This window comes from Pantherophis guttatus, chromosome 4, assembly GCF_059756535.1.
Source record: "Pantherophis guttatus breed Tessera chromosome 4, ASM5975653v1, whole genome shotgun sequence".
Classification (NCBI taxonomy): Eukaryota; Metazoa; Chordata; class Lepidosauria; order Squamata; family Colubridae; genus Pantherophis; species Pantherophis guttatus.
This window is the reverse complement of record NC_142066.1, coordinates 33,071,458-33,080,084: the sequence shown is the minus strand read 5'-3', so window position 1 is coordinate 33,080,084 and position 8,627 is coordinate 33,071,458.

Below are 8,627 nucleotides of genomic sequence, written 5' to 3'. Positions count from 1 at the left end.
AGCAATATAACGGGTGTGTTTGACCTAACCATGATTAAACTGGCACACATCACCTGGCTCAACTGAAATTTTATGGAATTTCATGAATTATTAACAAATCACACAGGCTGACTTTATCATTTTACCAAGTTGGCTCCCTTGGGCTTGATATATCATGTGAATTCAGCCAATGGTGAGAAATCCTTTCTATTTATTTACAGACTGATTTCCGGCACTCATCTGAGAAAATGAGTATCACATGTTGGAAGAAATGTCCATCTGGGTTCAGTTCCAAGTGGGGAGAAAGACACTGGAAATATGGATACTGCTTGGAAGGATGGTTTTAATGATGAAGCAGAACCACATGGTTTGAGATCCTGGGCAGTTGAGCACATGGGTGAGAGAGAGAGAGAGATTTATACCCTCTCTTGGGCTTTGAATGTGCTTCCTGTTCCTGTGAAAGAAATGTATTCTGATTGGTTATCAGACTTCCATGGGGCGATGCAGGGGTAACATTGTAGGTTTTCTTGTATCCCAGGCTTGGATTGAATCTTGCTGGGTGATGTAATGAAGGGGCTTTGGGCAATTCCTATTATGGATTTGTTGTTATTAGTTGTGAAGTCATATCCGACCCATTGCGACCACAAGGACAACATTCCTCCAGGCCTTCCTGTCCTCCACCATCCTCTGGACTCCATTTAAGCTCACGCCTACTGCTTCAGTGACTCCATCCAGCCACCTCATTCTCTGTCATCCCTTTCTTCTTTTGCTCTCAATCTTTCCCAGCATTAGGCTCTTCTCCAGTGAGTCCTTCCTTCTCATTCGATGGCCAAAGTATTTGAGTTTCATCTTCAGGATCTGGTGTTCTAAAGAGCAGTCAGGGTTGATCTCCTTTAGGACTGACTGGTTTGATCGCCTTGCAGTACAAGGGGCTCGCAGGAATCTTCTCCAGCACCATAGTTCAAAGGCCTCAATTCTTTGGCATTTAGCCTTTCTTATGGTCCAATACATTGCAACTGGGAAAACCATAGCCTTGACTATACGCACTTTTGTTGGCCAGGTGATGTCTCTGCTTTTTAGTATGCTGTCTAGATTTGCCATAGCTTTCCTCCACAGGAGCAAGCATCTTTTAATTTCTTGGCTGCAGTCCCCATCTGCCGTGATCTTGGAGCCCAGGAAAATAAGATCTGTTACTACCTCCATTTCTTCCCAATCTATTTGTCAGGAATAGGAATTGGATCTTGAGTGAAGGCTAATCCTATTACCCTGGAGCTGAAGGTCTTTTGTAGATAAGATAGCCCAGTCTTTTGTCTGATAGATAAACTGGCACCAAAATATCTGCTGGGGCTGAGTTTCTGTGTCCCTTAAGATTTCTATTGGTCTTTTAGGGGAAATATTCTGCCTTTTTAAAATTTCCTAGAATGTTTCATTTTTCTAGAAGAAGGGTGGATGCTAACTTTCTACACACACTTGAAGAAAAGGAAAATGTTGGTATCTCCAAATAATACCTTCAACAGTGTTGGAAGAAATGTCCATCTGGGTTCAGTTCCAAGTGGGAAGAATGACACTGGAAACATGGAGACTGCTTGAAAAGATGGTTTAATGGTGGATAGGACCACATGGGGTTGAAATCCTGGGTAGCCGAACACAGGAAGTGCAGAGAGAGATATGTTCCTGTACAAGAAATGTATCCCATTTGCTGTCAGACTCCCAGGGGACGGGGTATTAGCTAACTTTGTAGGCTGTCTGTGTCCCAGGCTTGGTTGAATCTTGCTGGGTGATGCAATCAAGGGCAATTTCTTATTGTGTCTGAATGGCTTTGCCCTGAAGGATAATCCCATCATCCTGGAGCTGAGGTCTTTTGTTTTGCAGATAGACTGGGCCAGTCTTTTGTCTTGTAGACAAACTGGCACCAAAATATCTGCTGGGAGCAAGGAGCTGGGGTTTTTTGTTTCTGTTTCCTTTAAGATTTTTTTATTTCTCTTTTAGAGGAAATATTCTGCCTTCTTAATATTTCCTAGAATATTTCATTTTTCTAGGAGAGGGGTGGGTGCTAACTTTCTACAACAGTTTCAGTATATATTCATTCTGCACTACTATTAATTGTCTTATCGTTCCTACCATCCATCTACTTCCATTTATGATTTTATGACTGTAACTTTGTTGCATGTATCCTTACGATTTATATTGACTGTTTCCTAATATAATTTGATTGCTTGGCAGGGCTCCTGCCCCTCACTTAGCCACCCGCCATCTTTAGGGATGCAATTTGGGGGTGGGAGGTGGGGCGGGTGAGAAGTGGGATGCAGGTCTTATCTTTCCAGCTCTGTCGCGTTCCTCACCATTGTGTCCAGGGAAACTCGCCTGTAAAAGAAAGCCTTCATCGAGTTCAATCAAACTTCTCGAACTCACGAGAAGGCTTTCTTTTACAGCGTGTTTCCCTGGACACAACGGTGAGGAAAGCGACAGAGTTTGAAAGGTAAGACACGTGTCTCACGGCCCAGCATGTCCCACCCCACGTCAATGGCAACAGCAGCCTGGCTGTTTCCCTTCCCTGCAGCCTCTTTATCGAAAGGGGTGGCAAGTGGGACGGGGAAGAAGCAAGACGCGTAGAGTGAGAGGTGGATCCCCTTGCTGTCTCTTCTCCCCCCCCCTTGCCAGGCATGGCAGGGCTTCTGCCCCTCACTTAATCACCCACCCCCTTTAGGGATGCAATTTGGGGCTGGAAGGTAGAGCAGGTGAGAAGCGGGATGCAGGTCTTACCTTTCAAGCTCCATCGCTTTCCTCACCATTGTGTCAGGGAAACACGCTGTAAAAGAAAGCCTTCTCAAGCATTCGAGAAGTTCGATTGAACTCACATGAAGGGTTTCTTTTACAGCGTGTTTCCCTGGACACAACGGCAGGGAACTTCTTGCTCCACGTGTCTCGCTTCTCCCTCAGCCCACCTGCTACCGCTCTTGATAGAGAGATGGTGGGGAAGAGAAGCAGCTGTTGCCATTGAGGTGGGGTGGGACGTGTTGGACCGCTCGGCTGGCACGAAGAACAGGGAAGGGAGGGCATGTCCCCCCTTTCCCTCCCCTCCGGCCTCGTCTCCTCAACTCATTTTGGTTGCGCGGCAAGCAACCAGAAGAAATGGCGGGACCGGCTGCGCATGCATGTAAGTAGTTGGGGGGATTATTTTGTGAGGGGTGGCTTATACTATCGCATGTGCTGAAAAGCCCAATTGGGCTTATTATCCGGACATGTCTTATTTTCAGGGAAATACGGTAGCAAATCCTTTATAAAATTTATTGCATTACATTCTTGATTAAATTATCTTTCCATTGATACATCATTTTATGGTACTACTCTCCAAAAAAGTGGTGTTATTAACTAGTTTTAGAAAATACACTTTCCCCAAAAGGCTTCCACAATTTTGGCACTACTGTATACAATAAGACAATGCTTGAAGTACACCAGCAAGTTAAAATCTCATAAATCAGCTAACTGGATATGTTTCAAGTAACTGGTCTGCAGATTATTTTCAAAGGTTCCTGGGTATAAGGCGGATAACTGAAGGTATTCCCAGGATATTAAAGGCAAGTAGGGTCCCAGAGGCAACTTCTCCATAAAACATCCTGTAAGCCACTTTCCACATGAATTCATCTACTATTTTGCACATTTCCACCAGGCAATTTGGTACTATTTTTGTATTTAAACTTAGATTTTTAATAAAAAGAAATGGTTATTCCTTCAGTGACTGAGTTCACACATAAGCTATGGTTTCTTTAACTATGATAAGTGGGATAAAAAACATACAGTTGGTTGGATTTAGATAACTCAATCAAAATCAAAAAAGCTGTTATGATTTAAGGTGATGTCTAACTCAGTTAGCAACAGGATTTCATCCACTGAATTATCATTAGATACAGATACAGATTAACAAAGTTGGAAGGGACCTTATAGGTCATCTAGTCCAACTCAAGCAGAAGACCCTATACCATTTCTGACAAATGGCAGTCCAATCTTTTCTTGCAAGTCTCAGGTGATGAAGCTCCCACAACTTCCAAAGACAAACTGTTAAATCATAGACATAGTGCTATTGTATAACTTCCACTGTCATTCCTCACAAGTGACATTCAACAGTGTGGAATGCATAATGCAAGAAGAAACTTGGAAAGTATTGTCATATTGACCAGTGAAGAAATAGTTGAGCTGATATGACTGAAAAGAAAAAAACTGGAAAAAAAATATATGTAACCACCAGCGGACTTCTGTTTCTAATTCATATTTCTACACAATCAAAAACAATCTTCTTTATTTGAAGAACAACTAGTCCATTTGCATGTTGGTGTAGGGCTTCTGTGCTTAATATCGCATAAATATCTAGCTGTACTCCGCCTTGATACCTCAGCTATATTCTATACCTTGAAGTGAGTGCACTGAGTTCAATGGAACTTGTAATTTCTCCATACAGTTTGAATAAACATACATTTTAATTAAACATTCTACCAAAAAAAACATCCTGTAAGCCACTTCCCAAATGAATCAAATTCATCTATCTGCTCTAATTTATTGCTATGTATAACTTGCAATTGTTCATTCGTATTTTTGATCAGCAGTCCTGATATGATACATTAATTTTCAGGCCTTTGCTGCATGATACAATTTGTCACACTGCAAATCTTTTGGGTACTCAGCCAATAATGCATCGTTTAAACACAAAAATACATGGACCTTCATGTTTCCAGGCAACACATCTCTTACCTCAAGCATTTCTAATACATTTATCTATAAATTTAATCAACCAAGGGGACATCATGCAACTTGTCTTACTGCTCACAAGTGGTTTAACACCTTAGTTTTTGGGGAGAAAAATAAAAAAAAAGCTGATCGGTGGGTGGATCAGCCTCCCGGAATACTCCCAATCAGCTGTTCCCAGAGATGAATTTTAGCAACAGGTTTGTTGGTTGTGAGCTCTGTGCCTTGCTTTTTTTTCTGCCTCTGAAACTTCTGAAACTCTGTTTCAGAAAAAACTTTTTTTTCTGAAGCTTCTTTCAGAGGCTTTTTTTCTGAAGCTTCTTTCAGATGCTTTTATTCTGAAGGACTATCTGTACTCTGTTCAATCTCCTTTCTTTGGTATTGGTATATAGATTAACCTCTTCTGATCTGTTGGTTATTGTGTCATTCTCCAAATTTGTTAGCATAGTTTGGTTAGAACCTTTATTGATTCTTCTTTTGTTGCTTGCCATATTATTTTAAATAAAAGTCTTTCAGAGGTTTTTTTTCTGAAGCTTCATTTCTGAGGCTTTTTTTCTGAAGCTTCTTTCAGAGGTTTCTTTCAGCCTCTGAAATCTCCATTTGCGAGGCTGGGCAGGGCTACATTCGGAGTATAAGACACACCCAGATTTTCACCCTCTTTTTGGGGAGGGGAAATACTCTGAAAAATAGGGTAATTTGGCAATATATGAGAATGCAGTGTTTTAGAACATGGCTAAGTAGCTATCTATATGATGCCCATAAACACAGGAAGTGAGATGCTTTTTCACAAAACTACAAGTGTGGGTATATGTAAATGTATTTTCATGTAGGATTTAAGATATTTTCTATGAAATCAAGCTTTAATAACAAGTCAGATAAGGAAGTAGTAACTAATAGCAAACAATTCCTTTTGACTGGGTAACGTAGTTACCAAAATCACTAGAAAACAAGAAAAGAACTTTGCATAACCTCCTATGATTATACAGAACATGATCTTTCTACATAGAGAAACTTGAAAAATATAATGATTTTTCACTAACATCTGGGTTAACAAGTATAGCCCTCTCAATTCAAGTCTTAAATTGAGGAGCTTTTAAATTCTGAACAACTTTAGCAGAATTACTTGGCCATTAATACAAACATAGTCACCAATCCTATTAAAACCAGCCTAAACATTTATCTTCATCCTCTCCAAAATGGTATGTCTTGATTTATGTTGTTGATAGAAGTATTCTTTGTGTGGTTCCTCCATTTCCATTCTCACTGTAATCTTAGGAAGGTCCTGCTACTTTGCAACCAACAATATTAAATACCATGTTATATATTCCATATATAGGAGCAGCATGGTGTCTAGAGGTGAAGACACTTACCTCCCACTCAGAAGGTTAAGAGTTCAGTCCTTGGCAGCAACAGATGTTTCTCTATCAGCGCAAAAAGAAAATATCTGCTGCGAACTCCACATAGGAGTCAGGAAGGGCACCCAACCAGTAAATGCTCAGCTTCACTCCAAAACAAAAGATTAAAAGGTCATAAAAAGAATATATAAATATATTCTTGTATATATGTGTGTGTATACTGTACACACACACACACACACACACACACACACACACAGAGAGAGAGAGAGAGAGAGAGAGAGAGAGAGAGAGAATTATAGAACTGTGGAAGGGAAAGGGACCACATGGACTATTTAGTGTTTCTCAACCTTGGCAACTTTAAGATATCTGGGCTTCAGCTCTCAAAATTCCTTCCAGAATTCTGGGAGATGAAGTCAACTCATCTTAAAATTACTGAAGTTCAGAAAATTTTATCTAATCCAATTGTTTGCAATGTGCCCGACAAGGAACAATTCCTTGTTCTTCCTTGAAAGAGAGATAGGCAGCATTTTCTTAAAAGCTTCCCAAGATGAAAGATCCAGTTTCTCCAAATAATGTAGATCAGGATTATCATACAGCTAATATCACAACACTGTATTCGTTTATATCCAATATATAGATATTATATTTAAAATACTTGTTCTGCTAATAATTCCAAACAAATTATAAATTATAAATAATAAATTGAGTGTCAAAGACTGTTAGTCCCTGCCCTGAATCGGTTCTAACATGCCAATATTATTCTGAGATATCCCAAAAGTGCTTTTTCAGGAGGCAACTGGACTTTCTTGTTTTTTCTTCTAAAGACGTTTCACTTCTCATCCAAGAAGCTTCTTCGACTCTGACAGGATAGTGGGGAATGGAAGGATTTATATTCCTTCCAGACAGCTGCTAATCTGCATCCTTTTAGAGCAGCACTTCTCAACCTGGGGATCGCGACCCCTTTGGGGGTCGAACAGCCATTTCACAGGGGTCGCCAAAGCCCTCTCTCACCCCCTCCCACGCCTTCACTCACCCTCACCCTCTGCCTCTGTTGGATCGCCGGTCACCGGTCGCTTACCCCGCCCACTCCCAATCTATTGCTGCCTCCTGAGTCCCAGCTGATGGCTAGAGGGAAAAAAAACTGTTTAAATTCTTGCCGCAGGGCTTCAAAGGGCCGCCCTACAGCTGATCAGTGTTAAAAGAAAACAAAGAGTAGATCGGTGCCTGCAAAAATAGAAAAAAACAGCCCCTTTCAGCTTAAGCATAGGTTAATTACCATAAATTGATTTGATCAGCCTCCCGACTCTCAGCTGATTTGCTCTCAGCTGTTTTGCAGAGGGCTCTGTTGCTAGCTAGCTGCAAGGAGGTAAATTCCTGGAGCAGATTTTTTTTCCCCGAGCTATGCTGAAAAAGCGAAACTGAAAGTAAAGCAGGGTCTTTGCTGCAAGGTGATAAAATGAGGCAGAGAGAGATTTCTTTTTCTTTTTCCTCACCAAAAAAGGTAGGTGCAAAACTGCAAACAATGGGAAATTTAGGGCAAAAGAGGAGGTTCAAGATTTTAAAACACAAAAGAAAAAAAGCTCTATTTAACTAGGGAATTGTAATAATTGAGATACTATTAATTGTATATTGTGTTGAAAGCAGAAATGGTTAAGTTGTGGTTTGGAGGAATATATGGGGGAAATTATTTGGATTATTATTATTGGTAAATATAATTAATTGATTTGTAAGAAATTGGATTGCATGGAAATAATTGGAATATTCATGTTCATATTGATTAATATACAAAAAAGATAGTTATATAACTAATTGATTTATATTAAAATGTTGAATTTGTATTAAACAACTGTATTACATAATTACATAATTAACCAATGTGAGGATGAATATAAAAATAGATGACAATGGGAAAGGGTATAATATAGAATAGAAGGGAAAAATTGAATTTGATTTAGATTAGAGATGAGGATGAAGGGTAATATTGTTTTTTAAAAAAAATAGATGAGGAATAAATATGGCAAAAAGGAAATATAGAAATTGTAAATTTAATTGAAATGACTAAACACTGCTTAAATTTGTGAACCGGCCAAATATTCTGTTCAAAGAAAATACATTGTATGTTTGTATGTGTGTTTCTAATTATTGCTATTTATTCATATTTGTTCTCTTTATTCTTTAAAGTTTAACAATTCATTCTTTATCTTAATATCTTTATATTTGTTTGGGGTTGGTTTTCTTCCCTTTCATCTTTTTTATTGTACAGCAATCTTTCTCCTCAAACCTACCACCTCTCTCTTTTCTTTCCTTCTTACTTTCTCTTCCCCCCACCCTCTTCTTCTCCTCCCTACTTCCTCTTCCTTTCTCCTTCTCCTTCTCCTCCTCTCTTCCTCCCTCTCTTACCCTCACTCCTACTCTAATTTCCCTTCCTTTCCTTCATCCCTCTCTATTGCTGTATTCTTTTATGCATATGGATTACTCAGAGGGCTGAAAAAGTTTTTTGTGACTGGTCCTCGCACTTTTGACCAGTCCTCGAACTTACGACTGTCCTCA